Below are 16991 nucleotides of genomic sequence, written 5' to 3' on the forward strand. Positions count from 1 at the left end.
TATAATTGGTTAACGGGGTGTTAAAGTGCGAGTTACTTGGGTCGATGGCTAAATTGGTTAACGTGGTTGTGAAATGGGGTGTTAAATTGCGACTTACTTGGGTCGATGGCTAAATTGGTTAACGTGGTTGTAGGAGGGGGTGTTAAATGAGTGAACACGTACACACGTATGCGAAAGGGCGGCGCTGGTCGAAGGGACGTCGATCATTGTGTTTGTGGATTCGTTGGAATTCATTTCACCGCGACCTTGGACGTCGACGCGCCGTACAAACCAACCGACGAGCGGCAACTGAGCGAGCGAGCGCCGACCTTGAGTATATATACAGCACGACGGCGCATGCACTGTCAGCTGTTGAATGTTCTCGAAGCGCGACGCCACATGCGCGTCCACTGGAGAATCAGGAGAATTGTAGATGTCGAACGCGGTGTGTAGAGGAGGAAGGGTGCACAGATGGTGGAGGAGTGAAGCGCGCGCGGTGTGTAGAGGAGGAAGGGATGCACAGATGGTGGAAGAGTGGGCGACGGCGCGACGGCGCATGCGCGTGCGTCAGCTGTCGAATGTTCGAGAAGCGGTGCGGACGGCGCACTACAAGGCGCGAGTATAAGATGCTCCGCATCTAAAAGAAATGAGGGACCAGAGAGCGAAAGATCGAGAGGAGGCACGGCTAGCTGCACAGGTGGAGCATGAGTGTGAAATAGCTCGCATGGAGGCTGAAAGGCTCCTGCTCGAGGAGCGACGTCGTGTCGCAGAAGCGCAGCGGCCGAGCACGAGTTCTGCGGACGATAGTATGGGTGGTGGTCAGAGTTTTCGCAGCCCACACAAATTGATTCCGCCCTACAATGAGAGTAGGGACAAACTGGATGCGTACATCCAGAGATTTGAGAGGGTTGCCATGAGCCAAGGCTGGCCAACCGACAAGTGGGCCCTGTCACTGAGCTTGTGTCTAACGGGAGAAGCCTTGACCGTGGTAGGACGGATGTCTGCAGAAGACTCTACGGACTACGCAAAGCTCAAGCAGACGCTCCTCCAGCGGATCCGTTATACAGAGGAGGGATACCGAACGAAGTTTAGAAATGCCCGGCCCGAGAATACTGAGACAGGTCGACAGTTCACGGGACGTCTCTGTGGATACTTCGACCATTGACAGGAGCTGGCGAAGACTCCCAAAACATATGATGCACTGCGAGACAAGATGGTGTCCGAGCAATTCCTCAGGCGGTGCGACGAGAAGTTGGCTGTCTTGCTGAAGGAGCGAGGATGTCATAACCTGGACACGTTGGCAACGACGGCTGATCAATATTTGGAAGCTCAGGGAATGGTAAATCTCGCTAGAGGAAAACACGAAAAAGGGGAACCGATGGCTACAGCTAAAGTTGACACTGTCAGCGAAAGCAAAGGAAAACCGCTTTGTTTTCTGTGCAACAAGCCGGGTCATCGAGCTTCCGATTGCTGGACAAAGTCTCGAGCGCCCAAGTCGACATCGTGCTGGATCTGTAAGAAGTCGTGGCACAGATCCGATAGTTGTCCCTCAAACTCGGGAAAACGTAGAGAGGCATCATGTTCCGCCTTGGGATACCAGAAAGCACAGCATGAGAAATCAATGGAAGATGCGCCTAACAATCAGGATGAGAAACATTGTCATGACCTGTGTGATGGGACCCAAAGCAACGCAACTTGCGACAACGGGTCAAAACAAATGCCAACTGTAAAGGGCTATCTCGAAGGGAAGCTGGTTACCGTATTGCGGGATACCAGTTGCAATACGGTAGTAGCGAAACGATCACTAGTTCCTGACTACAACTTGACTGGCAACACCCATACCATTCGCTTATTGGACCGATCTGCAAAAGTCTTACCAGAAGCAGAGGTGTACATAGATTCTCCGTTTTTCAGAGGTCAGGTGCTTGCTGTTTGTATGGAGAATCCATTGTATGAAGTCGTGCTTGGCAACATTGCGGGTGTACTGTCAGCTGCCCAACCAGCCCCGAAGCAGCCAGCAGGACGTCCAAAACTAGCACAGATTCACCATGATCCAGTATGCACTGAAGAAGAACCTGAAGATGCAACCTCATCAGATAGAAGACGACAAGATGACATGTCGGCGGCTGCAGGAAAAGAAAGGAAAAAGCCCAGTGAACTGATTGTTCCTCGGATCCAACCCCTGGATATCAGCCGGGAAGCGCTAAAGAATTTACAGCACGCAGATCCCACGCTGGAAATCTGCTTCGCCGCATTGGGAAAGATCATATCTAAGAAGCCAGCAGTCACTGAATTTGTGCTGGTACGCGACATTCTTTTCCGGCGCCACCGCACGGCAGAAAGGCGAGACTTGGAGCAACTTGTAGTACCCAAGGATCTTTGGAACACCATAATGAAGATGGCTCATGAAGGCCTTCTGTCTGGTCACGAAGGGCAAAGAAGGACAACAGACCGTGTCCTTACAGAATTTTATTGGCCGGGTGTACGGGCTGATGTGATATGGTTCGTGAAGTCGTGCGACGTATGTCAGAGGACCGTGCCTAAACACCTCGTCGGACGAGTTCCATTGGGAAATATGCCTATCATAGACACACCTTTTCAGCGGGTCGCCATCGATATTATTGGCCCGCTGTCATGAACGTCCTCCAAGGGCAACAAGTATGTCTTAACGATGGTAGACTTCGCTACGCGTTACCCGGATGCGGTGGCACTACCGAGCATCGAGACAGAGCGCATAGCGGAAGCACTAGTAGAGATGTTCTCCCGCGTTGGAGTGCCCCGTGAGATAGTGAGCGACCGTGGAAAGTCGTTCACCTCGAGTCTCATGCAGGAACTTGGTCGGCTACTTTCATTTCGTCAACTACCCACAACGCCTTATCACCCCATGGCCACCGGACTTGTGGAGAGATTTAATGGCACTCTCAAACAAATGGTTCGCCGCATGTGTCAAGAACGGCCGCAACATTGGGACAGATACTTGGCTCCCCTGCTCTTTGCATACCGTGAAGTTCCCCAGACGAACCTTGGATTCGCGCCGTTCGATCTCCTCTACGGCAGATTTGTACGTGGCCCAATGTCAATTATTAAGGAACTGTGGACAGGGGCCAACATCGATCCTGAAACGAAAACAACATACCAGTATGTTATAGATCTCCAGGAGCGACTGCAAGACACCTGCAAGGTAGCGCACGAAGAACTCCTGAAGGCGAAAATGACACAGAAGAAATATTACGATAGGAAAGCAAGAGTTCGACACCTATCACCCGGCGACAAAGTATTGCTGTTGCTACCATCAGATAAGAATAAATTGATCTTGACATGGAAGGGACCCTTCACAGTGCTTGAAAAACGCAGTGACTATGACTACGAGATAGATCTCGGAACTCGGAGAAGTCTTTTTCACATTAACCTTCTCAAGAAATACCACGAAAGGGAGCCCGAAAGTGAAGCACAACAAGCTGCCGTTTCCGTGCAGTCAGACACTGTTGACGAGCGAGAAATTCCCTTTGTTGCCCTGCACCAAAGGAAACATATAAAAATGTGTTAGTAGCGCCTAACTTGAACAGCCCGCAGACAGACCAAATTAATGAACTCCTGAGAGAGTTCCATGATGTATTTTCTGACGTGCCAGGGAAGACGGACATCGTCGAGTGCAAGTTACGCCTTACCACTGAAACACCGGTAAAGGTACGCCCATACCCTATACCATTCGCCACCCAAGAAACTGTAGAAAAAGAACTACAGGACATGCTTTCACAAGGTATCATTGACCCCTCGGAGTCCCCGTATGAAGCTCCCATCGTCGTGGTCAAGAAGAAAGACGGGAACACCCGACTTTGCATTGATTTCAGAGAGCTGAATCGAGTCGTCGTTACAGACAACGAACCGATACCGCGAGTGGACATGATATTTGCCAAACTAGATCAGAGCCGCTACTTTTAGAAGTTCGACTTCACCAAAGGGTACTGGCAGGTGCCGATGCACGAAGCATCGAAGGTCCTCACCGCTTTTCAGTCCTCTTCTGGCCTTTACCAATGCAGATTCATGCCGTTCGGCATCAAAACAGCGCCTGCTGTGTTCACCCGACTAATGAGACGAGTGGTAGATGGAATACCGAACATCTATCACTATTTTGACGATGTGCTCATAGCCACACAAACTTGGGACGAGCACATAACAACTCTGACCAAGTTTCTGCAACGTGTCAGGGCAGCTCATTTCAGAATAAAGCCATCGAAAAGTGAGGTGGCTTTTGCCGAAGTGAAATTCTTGGGACATATTCTCGGGAACAATCTTCTCCGACCCCAGATTGAGACATTGGAGAAGATTCAGGCCGCAAAGAGACCGAAGACGAAGAAAGAAGTTCGCTCTTTTCTCGGTTTAAACGGTTATTATCGGGATTTCGTGCCCAATTACTCCGCTGTAGTATCACCTCTAACGGAACTCACTAGGAAGCGAGGTCCAAATAAATAAGGTCATCTGGGAAGAATGCCATGAACAAGCGTTTGTAACACTACAGCGTATACTATCATCTGGTCCGGTACTGCGATCACCGGACTTACAAGAGCCATTCATATTGCGCACGGATGCATCTTCATCCAGCATTGGGGCAGTTTTAATGCAGCGTCACGACGGCATGTTGCATCCAGTAGCCTACGCAAGCTGTAAACTGCTCGAACGGGAGTCACGGTACTCAACAATCGAAAGAGAGGCGCTGGCTCTTGTGTGGGCTATTCAAAAGTTTCATGTGTACCTCTTCGGAAACCGATTCGTGCTGCAAACTGACCACCAGCCTCTTGCTTACATAAATTCCGCAAAACACATCAACAGCCGAGTACTCCGCTGGAGCCTATTGCTTACTGAGTATTACTTTGTGGTTGAGTACATTAAGGGCTCCGACAACATAGGTGCCGACTACCTCCGCCGCATTTGACTTCTCCGCTGGTTAGTGTTTAGTGGTGGCACAATTTCTTTTCATGTTAATTCACCTTTTCCCTAACGGAATGAACTTCTGTAAATAATGTTTTTTGCTATGTTTTCGCTTTTGGGTACTCCACCTCGCGCGCTTGTGAAAAGTTGTTTTCCCCCTAAACAACTTTCTTGAGCAGGGGGATATTTGTAAGGACTGGACACAAAAGTGCTGTGTTTAGGTACGATTTGTGGCTAAAAGGACTTAAAAGCGCCGAGGAACGTCAAACCGAAACTGAAGAAGACGAGCGGAGGGCAGGTGGCACGAAGGCGATAACAAGAAATGAAAAAGAAGAGGAGAAGAAGAAAAAGGAACGTGTGAAGGCGAGCTCGAGGGTGGAGGCCACGAAGGCAGAGGAAGCAGTGCGCCGCTCGAGAGGACGAGTTCCTGGGAGCGTTCCTGAGCCGGACGTGGGACCCGTACGTGTCGGCCAGGTCGAGCTCCAGCGTGTTCATTCGGGGTCGAGTCCGCCGGCCTGTACAAGGTGCAAGGACGGGGCCTGCTGAACGGCTCCTTCCTGGGTGCAGTGGCCGGGAGCAGGTTCGTAGGCGAGGCCTACCGGGTGTGGTCCTCCTGAGCGGGGGCCTGACCCTGGACCTCAGGAGTTGCGACCCTGACTGCTGGGCTGGCCGCGACGTCCGACTAAACGGCGCTGCACACGGTAGCGCATCCGTGTGCCGTCAGCCGTTCCAGCCATTCCAGCCGTGCCACCTTTGCCCTCGCGCACGTAGACGACTGCATCGTCTCGGGACGACGGGGACCCAAACTGTGAGGCAGCGGTTCCCTCTTGCGAACCTAGAACTATACGCGCTGGACTCAGAGTAAGCGTAGCCGCGAGCTCTCCGCATAATAGAGGTCTGACTCTCGTACATGTTGCGTGATGCTTGGCGTGTAGGGTTGGACATATAGTTTTATTTTCACCAGCCACTTTGTTCTCTAGCGTACAATATAACGCTACTTTTGTTCGCATCCATTGTTGATGTTAATCCTTTCTCGTCCGCTATCAACAAACATAGTGACGAACGTCCTTAACCATCACACCAGGTAATGTTTGGTCTCGCGGGCACACTCTGCTGTGAACCATCAGACATGGCACCGTGACCAACGTACCCAACGACGTGGCGATGGTGCATTGAAATTCCTTTCCTTCGCCAACTTTTTTGTTCTAAGTGGTGTGACTACCACTCAAAGCGCAAAGAAAATTTGTTATTTCAAAATAAAGTATAGGACTTTACCAGGTTTAATGATTCATTAACACGAGAATGCCTTGTGCAGGGTGTGAACGTCATCCACATGGATTGATCGGAGAGTACTCAAAGTTCAGTTTCGCTCGCGCGCACTAGCATTTTTGTCTGTTAATGGCAGTTCTGTCTGTATATAAAAAATAAATAAAGATAACGTCACCCATCGCTGTATTCTTTCATGAAACATTTCACTGTAGGGAACAAATGTGAAGCTACTCCCACGTGCTTAGATTTAGGTGCATGTTAAACAGCGGCGGGTAGGTAATATTGGTCAGGAGCCCGCGACTACAGCGTTCGTCGTAATGAAATTATCGTTTTGACGCGTAGTAATAATTGACCCTCAGTAATAATTGTTACCCTTCTAATATAGGAGCATAGTTACCGCACAAGAAGCGCATTTCATGCGTATCACTCTTTTCATTTAAACAGGAAATCCTTGAATCATAGCTGCATTTGTTCTATGCAAACGCGATATAAATAAATGTTTTAAAACGTGCAATAATTCCATATTAGGCACACAAAAGCAATGCCGTTGTTCTGCAAAATATACAAAAATTTCAACCACGCGAGTAATTCATATAAGCGCACTGAGTTAATACAAGGATACAAGGCCAGATGTTACGATGCGAACTCGCATACTTATGTCAACAAATACTCTTAGACGGCACTTTGAAGAGAGGCATACGCCCCGCACAGGTCCGAGAGCCAGAATGGCAGTTCGGTACAAAACACGTCCCACCCATTTCGGGAACCTCTCAGCAATTCGATATCACCTTCATCGTTAGGATAGCATAAATAACACACGAACAAAAAAATCTCAATTCAAAACGGCGTGGTCAGCATGTCAACAAATAGACCCAGAGTCGCACCAAGCGCGTTTCTGCCGTGTGTGCTGCCGTGATGTCTGTCCCACCGCGCTCGTCGTAGCGCCATCTAAGAAGCCACCGATGACGCTGCAAGATAACTAATAACAACTTGAACACTATCTGCACGCGCTGTGGTTGCGCTTTCACACGCGTTGGGGAAAGATTGTCAGCACCAGTATATTCTTACATCGTGTGTTTGAGCAATGCGCTACAAGTGGCGCTTCTCTCTGAAACATGTCTTATTTCGGATGGCCACTCATGTAATGCCTTTCCTGCCACGCTGTGGCATCTGATGCAAGATGTTTTTTTTAAGATAATAGCCTTTTTTGGAAACCTTCGACGCAAAAATTTTGGTCTGTCTGTCTGTACGTTTGTCTGTTTGTCCACTCTTACCAGCCTTGGGTACTTGAAACGTCCGACCCCATCCAAAGCGCTCACCAATGTTGCTCAAGTTTCAGCATTTATACTTGTGCATTCGTCAATTAAAGACCAATTATTGCACAAGTCTGGGGCACCATAACAACACGTATATATTCTGCATGTGCGTGTTTTACTACAAAAGGCACACATAAATTATTTTAAAGACGTAGCGCTTATCCCGTGCGCTGACCATGCAACGCTTGCACGATAAAGGCAAGTGTTTCCAATGCTTTCCTAAGACGCGGCAGTGCCAGCACCGACCCGTCGCCTTGCGTTCTACACCTTATCACCTCTTAGATGGGCACGCACACTCGTCTCAAAGCCACGTGCTTTGTTTTCGAACAAAACTGCCAGATGGCGCTCATGTCTCACATGTGACGTGTTTTGACGCGTTCGTTCGCCTCCGCTCCACGCTCGAGGCACCCTAGCGCAGCGCACCCAGAATACAATTAACCAATTTTCTTGCGCAGAACATCAAAAAGATGTTATGTTCACTCTCTCCACACGCAAGACTACCGTCTTTCGACGACATTTGCAGATGAGTATGCAGATACGTGGTCATTTTTTTATGTTTTTTCTACAGCGCGAGTCGGCAAAAAAAAATGGGCCACTTTTTCAACGTGTCTGAAGTGCATTTCTAAGATTAGGAATAATGTACGAGCTTTCACTGAGAAGAGGCCTAAGCTTATTCGAGATTTGTGTACCGCAAGTGGTAAACTTTGTTTATATAGGTCCCCATTACAATGCCGGCGCAAGCAAGTTACTTTTGAGAGTTGTCTTAGACACCACGCTGTGGAGCGAGGTCACTCGTTCAAACTGCCAGTCACGTTCCTCGGAACGTTTAACGCGACAACGTTAAAAAGATTTTTTCGCAGAAGTTACAGTGTCGGCGACAATTTAAGCGTCGGTGTCATAGGTCGTGAAGGAAAAATCACCTTATGCGTGACCTTAAATTGATAACGATGCAAACAAACAATAAAAAGCCCAGGAGCAGAAGAGAACCTAAATCATGGTAGTTGGGGTCTGAGTGCTGATAGAACCCGGATGGTTTGCGTGGCAAGTAGATGTTTTACCACACGGTCACGCCTCTGCTTGTGATAACAGTAAAAATAACTTCCTCTGCAGTGAAACTAGTGACAGTAGTGAAAGGAAATGCAGTGAAAGTCGCTTTCTTGATTCGCAAACACGCGTCTGGTATATATGCTTCACAATGCAACATGAAATATTGCAGTAATAATGCGTGGTCAAGCGTCCAATGCCAACGGGCGCAGAATGTGTAAATATCATAATGTCTCCGTGGTTGAAAGCAGGTACCCCAAAAAGGCACGCACGCTACCGCGTTCAACAATATATATATATATATATATATATATATATATATATATATATATATATATTGCCACGGGGTCGTGACGTGGCCGAAGACAGGAGACTTTACGTTGGAATTTAACTGTTTATTTGGGCGAACCTGTGCCCGGTAAACGGAAAGTCTGATTACAGTTGTAGTCTTGGACTGATAGCGTTTAAGAGAATTTTATTTCCGGATATATCTTGCACAGCTTATGTGCACACATAAAAAAGTACAATGGTGAACAGTGCGTATGTACAATTCAAGCAGTTATATTCAGCGAAAGAACTTATAGCGTATGCAGTGACGTACAATGCGAAAATTGTACAACAAAGACAGGACATTCATGACATCGACATGATTAAACCTAAATAAACAGTAAGGCTATATGAACAAACAATGATATTTTGCATTCACATGCGAGGACAATTTGCTGTCGCGCTCAAGAACAATATTCCACAAAAGGACATGTTTTTAAAGAAGAAAAGAAAAATACACACTGTAATGCCACAGTGGTACAAGCTCTAGCCCAACCTCTCAATAGAGAAGGAAAGGCATGGACACTGTTGTTTTTTACGATAATAAATCGCGTAGACCACCGTCGGAGGAAAGCCTCTTCTCCCAGTATGACTAGTTCTGCGTTAAGATGCATAAGCATCATGTTTCTTAGCCGATGTAGTAGGGGAAACATGGCTCTTTGGGGGCGTCCCCTCAGGCAGGCCAGTCCCCTTCGTTTCCATAAGACGAAGTCTCCGACAGCCATTAAGAGTACGACAAAGGTATTCATGTGGCTAGACTTCCACTGCATACTTGTTTGGAACATCCTGGTAACCATGCGCCAAAAGGTGCGCGCTACTATACATTCATGGAAGTCATGGTTCAGTGTTTCGACGTGACCGCATTGCAGGCATGTGGCAGAGGGCGCCACGCCCCACGTTGCAAGGCGGTCGGCCGGTTTAAAGCCCCCCATTCCTTAAGCCAGTTTAGGTCACGGACCTCGGAGGGGAGAGACGTGTTTGTAAGAGTCCAGCGTCTTTTCGCTCGGCATTTCCGGCGTTGTTCTTCAGATAGGCTTTTAAATGCTATTAATTCGCTCATGTCGGTGGGAAACATTTCCATAAGTTCTTGAACTGGAAAATTGTTTCGCAGTTGTTGCAAAGATTTTATAACATGTGTGTTATAAAATCTGGTCGCTGCTCAGCAGCTGGTCGCGTGTCGTTTGCTCAACCAAAAAGTCGTCTAGAGGTTCCTAGCAGATACACTACAAGTTGCCTGCCTTGATACGATGAGTTCTCTAAGAGTGTCCAGGTGTTTTTGAGAGCCCACATTCGGCACATTACATCAAGGTTGGGTACACTGAGCCCTCCCCCTTTTACTGGTAGGCGGACCAAGGCTCTGGCAACAGCTTCGGTGTGGCCATCCCATAAAAAGGAGCCGCACGCAGTAGCCACTCTCAGCAAAACCCGTGGAGGTGGTCGGGCAATTCCGGCTACATAAACAGTGGCGCTGTTATGCTGGATTTAATTAGATAAGCTTTTTCAGTAAAAGGTAGTTGAAATGCTCTGGCGACTTCAATGCGTCTGTCCACTTTGTGTTGGATTTCTTTCCATGTGGTGCGGGCTACCTCACCAGTCGAAAGGAAGGTTACACCTAAGACTTTAACGCCTTGGAAGATTTGGACGCCATCAGAGAACTCTTCAATGTGCATTTCAAAGCACAATGCCTTGCTTTTTGCGGGATTAAGACGTGCTCCCGACAGGTAACTATACGTGTGGAATATTCGCAGAAAGGCTCTGTAGCTATCTATGTTCCGAATAAACAACGAGATGTCATCGGCGTACGTATGCCGCTAGTTTCACTTCGCCCAAGCCTGGAAGAGGGAAACTGCATATCGAAGTGCATTTCTGGATTTGTTTCAAAAATGGATCTATGCATAATACAAAGAGAATTGCGGAGAGGGGACAGCCTTGTCGAATGCCCCTACTTACTGCAATAGGTTCAGATGTATAGCCCTTCACTACTAATGACGATGCTAAGTCTGTGTAGAGTGAGCGGAGGGTGTCGGTTAAATGTGCTGGGAAGCCATAACACTCAAGCACAGCGAAGAGATAGTTCCATTCTCCGCGATCAAAAGCATTTTCCTCATCCAAGGAAACAAAAATGTCACATATTTGTGCTCTTGTAGCGTACGTGAATAAATCGCGAGTCAGCGCAAGCGAGGAATAGATCGTACGACCTGGGGCACAGCATGTTTGTATGTCGCTTACTATTTCCGGTAGAATGGTTGTTATGCGGTTTGCTAGATGGCTGTCAATATCTTATAATCCGAGCTAAGTAGGGAAATGGGCCTCCACGCCCTTGGATCGGACGGCTCTCCCTCGCTTTTAAGCAAGAGTATAACTCTGCTCTCGCGAAACGTATTCGGTCGGATTTCGTCAGCAAGAAGCCCATTTAGCATTGTCAAAAGGTGGTCTTGTATTCTTTCAAGGAAGGTTTTGTACAAACTCAAACGTATCTCGTCAGGGCCGGCGGCGGCGGCTGTGTTCATGCGCTGAAGCACGATGTGTAATTCATCCAGCGTCACTGGGCTGCAAAGACCATCGCGGAGCTCCTCCGGTACGCGGGAAATTCCCTCGCAAATCTCATTAACTATGGTGGTATAGCTCACGTCGTTTGCCTTCTCCGCCCAGAAAAGATTCGAAAATTGTGTTTCAAAGACTTCATTACGTCTTCTGCTCGTGTAGACTGTTCGCCGTTCGGCAAATGAACGAAAGGGACATGCATTTCTTAACCCAAGGAGTCGTTGCGAACACTTCGAAGAACAGCTCGATCTGAAACCGGTCGTCCATTGATGAAAGACTGCGCAGCCGTGCGCGAACTAAGACGTAGCAAAAGTTCGTACCGCGCCTTTAACTGATCGAGATAGTCGTGCATTGCGAACGTCAGCGTCCCACCTCTGCGTACAATGCGCGCTTTTCGTAGCGTGTCATTTATCTCTGTCGTCAGGCGCGCTTTCCTTTCGCGCCCCGCTTTGATAAGCTCGGCGCACCAACTGTGTTTCAATGCGTCCCAGTTACGGGGTTCAGGCGGCCTTTTGCATGCTTGCTCTAGTGCAATGCGCAGTAATGCTACGCTTTCCGGGTCGTGCTCGAGTGTGTTGTCCATTTTTCAATGGTTTTTAAATGTAGTGGATTGTTCAAAGAAAATTTTTACAGACACTGGAAAGTGCTCTGTTATGGATGGAACGTTCGGTGGAAAATGTAGGACCTCGCAACTAAGAATATGTGTGGCTAGCACTTCTTGAAAACAGTAGAAGTCTAGCCTGGTCATGTTGGGACCCCGTTGCCAGGTTGCAACGAAGTCGTTCCCGTGAGTGTCGACCCACGCATCCCTGAGCTTGAAATTGCGGATGAGTTGTCACAATACGCTAACTGCGCTAGATTGTCTGCTTTGTCTGCGTCCGCACGCATCTCTGTCGGTGTCCTCAACACAGTTGAAATCCCCCATTAAGAAAGTGGAGTAACTGTCAAACATAAATGAGTCGAGTGAATTGAAAAAGTTGGCGGTGCCCCCACGTTGAGCTGGGGCATATATTACGGGGATGACGTCATCAATTCGGCATCAATTCCAGGGATGACGTCATTTCGGCAAGCATCAAGAACTGCGAAGAGGACCGAAGTTTGGTGCCGGCAACAATAGCGCGGGCAGTGCACACGCCAAGCACCGATGTTCGACTTCCTTTGGCCACTCGAACAGTAGGGAACATAGCAAGTGTGAGAACCTTTTTTAGGTGAGATAGAAGTGTTGAGCTCATAACAGATACTTGGGCACCAGTGTCAATTAGAGCAGTAACGGTGTGGCCATCAACGAACACACGAAGTAAATTGCGTCTTGAATTTGTAGCCAGTTGAGGGTTTTCATTCGAAGTTGTCAACGCAGCGCCACCTCCAGGAGCTGAACTCGTTAGTTTCCCGGGGATGACCAGAATAAGCCAGTGATGGAGAGCGGCGGCGTTGAGGGGAGTGTGACGGCCGACCCTGAGGTGACGGCGAGTGGTTAGACCAGTTTCTTTGGGTGACGACGTGAGCGTAGAACGGTTTGGAGCATGGAGAGGAACGGTTAGGTGAAGGGTCCCGAAGATGGTCATCCGGAAAAGCAGGTTGCGAATAGTGTCCACGGTCCCGACGGCGGTCGACTTTAGGAAAGCTTGGCCGGAAATACCACAAATTGCGGCAATGGTGAGAGATGTGCCCAACTCGAGAGCAAGAAAAGAAGATGGATCGATTATCATGCGTGCGCCACTCAGATGGATTTCGGTAGCGTGGAGGAAATCGAAGAGTCGAAGCTGCCGCAGCGACAAGTGGAGCAGAGTCGTGGTCAGTTTTGTGGACGGGAGTACTGAAGGGCTGCGGCATGATCCTGGTGGGCTGGGGAACCTAGATGCCCAGGTTAGCAAACTCCTGACGTACGATGGCTTGAATAAGCGAGACTGTTGCCCTGGTGTCTTGCACAGGGAGCTGATAGGAAGCGGGTGCCATGGCCTCCCACTCCTGGCGAACAATCCTTGTGATAATAGCAGCAGGCGCAAGTGAACGGGGTGCCGCAGAATCCTCGCAAGATGAAGTCGCAGTGGTGTTTGGTAGTCTTGTGAAGTGGTGGGTTATTCGCCTGCTTTTAGCATGTTCAAATTGTCACATTCAGATATGAAGGAACCGACAGTGGTACAGTTCTTACACCTTAGTATGTTGAAAGCATCTTCAGTAATGCTTTTCAACATGTTGCTGATCTTGTCCGCCAAGGACATGTTTTCGACAGTCTTCCGGCACAGTGACAGTACGTCTTCGATGTACGTGACTTACGACTCCGTCGATGATTGAACACGCGGCGCGAGTTCCTGCCTGGCTGCCATCCGATGAGCAACTGACCGACCGAACAAGTCGCGAAGCTTCTGCTTGCATGTCCCAGCTGGTTAATTCTTCTTCATGCGTCTCATACCAGGCGCATGCCGTACCGCGTAGGTAGAATAGAATATTTGCCAGCATAAGCGTCTTGTCCCACCTGTAGTGCTTGCTGACGCGCTCGAATAATGCGAGCCATTCTTCGACGTTCGTGCTGTCGGTCCCGGAAAACGTGCCAGGGTCAAGAAAATGGGGGGGAATTTCCTGGTGATGGAGCCGGCGCGGATGGCGAGGCCTGAGTGCCGGTTTCAGGCATCGCGGCTTGACAAAGCTGGCGTCCACTGCGGAGTTCCAGAGCCGGGTTGTGTGAAGACCGTGCACTTTCCACCAGAAGATGTTACGAGTAAGATTTATTCACCGACAGCAGGTCTTGCTAACGGCTTAAAGAATGTACAGTCGTACAGGCCAACGGGAAAGCTAAAGAGACCAACCCACAACACTAGCCCACAACAACCACGTTGTCGTCTTCCTCCTTTCAGGTGCCATTTCAGCTGTGCCGAAGCGACAGTTTCTCACCAGTATCATTATTCTTTTTTATTCTACTTTCGGTTTCGCAGGTGTTAAAATGTTTAAATACGCACGTTTCAACGAGGCATATGAACCTTAGCTAAAGCAAGTGAATAAGGCAACTAAAGAGAACAGTAAATATACGATAATACAATGGGCATATATATACATATGACATTGAGAATTGATTGGCAAAAGTAGACACAGTCGCAAACCAGTTCACAAAAAAAATAATTTCTTCATATGTGAAATACAGCCAGACATTGACATCACAGTTGTTAATGGGATATTTATAACAAGGTGAACAAGACAATAGTAAAATCACACGAAACAACAGAGTGTGGGTAATGCACAATAACATAAAATAAAGCATTGTTCGCTGAGTTAACACTTTGACAGTTAAGTCATACGTCTCAAATTCTAGAACTTCATTTCTTTCTCTCCCTTTTCTTTGATTGGAAGCATTTTCTCAAGCAACTAGAAAATGCATTCTGGTCAGTGTAAATAATCTAATTATCTGATTTGTCACTTCCAGTGTGTGGTGTTAACAGTCGACAATAATTAACCTCTTCACAGACAGGCAAGAGATAAGGTCTGTAATGCTGTCACTTTTCAACTTTTTGAAACTGCAATAGGTGAATCCATCTTCCATAGCGTTGATCAGATCTGTTAAGGACTCAGAAAGGTACACAAGGCCTCAATCTGCCAGAAACAAGCTGGAATTCCGAGTGAAGCAACCTGATACATTCGTTGCACTTCATCTTTTTCACCATCTTCCGGGCCACATAGCCACTGACGTATTAAATCATCCGAGAGTCATTTTTGCGGCCAATGAGATCGAAGTAGTCAGGGAGGGCTTCACAAGCAACAATAATTTCATGAACATTATTGAGGCGCCCCAAATCTAGCAGCTCTTCCAGCTTATTCTGCAATTTTATTAAATTGTTGTGGATTCCCGGACATAGAAGGCTGCTCGAAATTCAAGAAAGTATGTTTCCACTGAAGGGTAACGGCATCAAACTGTAAACACTGAGGCAATTCACAAAGATCAAAAATTGCGTCGGCGAAGGGTGATCATTCGAGCAATACTTTTGCTTCATAATTGCAAAAATATTTTAAGTGCGTCTTGGCACAGGCAAGACGTCATCAACTACTTATAGCGTAAGGTTTTCGTGACATAGTGCCGGATGGAAAGGGTGCTAGTTAGAATGACGGGGAGTCCTTCGGCAGTTGTTTCACTCAGGAACCCACCCTTCTTAGGTACAGCTTTTTCCCAAGTTGCTAAGAACCCGTTGATAACAAGCTTGTAGCTACGGACGATGAATCTTTCGTCGAAATGAGCTTCGCACACAACGCAGTTCTTTTCCAGTGGTTTGTCAGTGGGAGGTATCATACGCTCCCAGGCCTTGCAATCTTCATCGCCGGCGGGAGCAGAGAAGAGAGTTGCTTTCTCCCCTTGTTTGCAGGCAGAAGCATATCTCGCATTGCATCCATGTGCAAAGCAGGTTCTTTGCTGTTTACTCATCACTGTTGCAAGATCAAATTGGCACGTCTTGATTCCGAACAAGTCCAAATAGGCAAAGCGCAGACGTTGCGACTTGCGAGCACACGAGCAAGCGACTTAAGTGCCGCGCTAGCGGCTTGCAAGCGCTCTCGAATGATCACGGTGGCGACTTGCGCGCCACTTCACGGCGAAATGAAATATCAGCACGCCTGCTTTCAAGGCAAGGCCGGGACGATGCTGACACCTCTCCTTCTAGCCACCATAGCAGGGCTACGGTGTCTATAAATATACAGCCTAGTGCGCTGAGAGCGCGCATTCCTTACGAGAGAAGGTGGCCCCACATGTGATGACTGCACTAAGATGCACAGGCGGCGCTGCGAAGGGTGCGATGGGTTTCGAGAGGGTGCACGAACGCGCGAAGTTCATCTCGTCCTGTTGCTGCCGGGGCCTCGCCGCGTTTAAAATCAGTGTGTTACAGCTACCATCTGATTTACTGTGAAGTTCGATGGCGCCATATGTACCCTGCAACACCCTGAGAAGTTAAAAACTAAGCGGCAATGCAAAGAAAGGACGTGTATATAGCCGCTGTATCAAAGAAGTTATCGGTTCAACAGGGAAAAGGTGTCTTGTCCCCCGCACTAACGCACCCCGCGCGGTTTCCTGAATGAAAAAGTAAGATCAAGAGGGCAGTCAGAAGGTTGAAACCGAAGGCTGTCGTGTGAGAAAAGCATTCTGAGAGGGACTCCATCGAACCATCTTTTCGGATTAGGGTGAATGGTGTCGGGGACGAAATCACCGTTAAGGCATAATTTCAAATATCAGTATTTTTCTGGAAAAATTCAAAATATCCTTTCAAATTTCATTCACACAGTTTTTCTCCCATGACATCATCCGACTCCCTTTCCAACAACGTTTTGGGTATCATATGCGGCAAGTGTTTGTTGGCATGTTAGCATTTTTTGTTTTCACTCGAATCTTAATGGAATGCAGGCTAAGAGGTAAATGTTTTTGGGTCTTCTGTGATAATTCTTGCTCCAAGAACAAAGCACATTTTTAAAAATAACTCTGGTGATTATACTGTCAGAGGTTTTTAGAATTAATTTATTTGCATACTGCAACCACTTTAAGCACCTATCTATCTATCTATCTATCTATCTATCTATCTATCTATCTATCTATCTATCTATCTATTTATC

The sequence above is a fragment of the Rhipicephalus microplus genome, chromosome 7, assembly GCF_043290135.1.
Source record: "Rhipicephalus microplus isolate Deutch F79 chromosome 7, USDA_Rmic, whole genome shotgun sequence".
Lineage (NCBI taxonomy): Eukaryota > Metazoa > Arthropoda > Arachnida > Ixodida > Ixodidae > Rhipicephalus > Rhipicephalus microplus.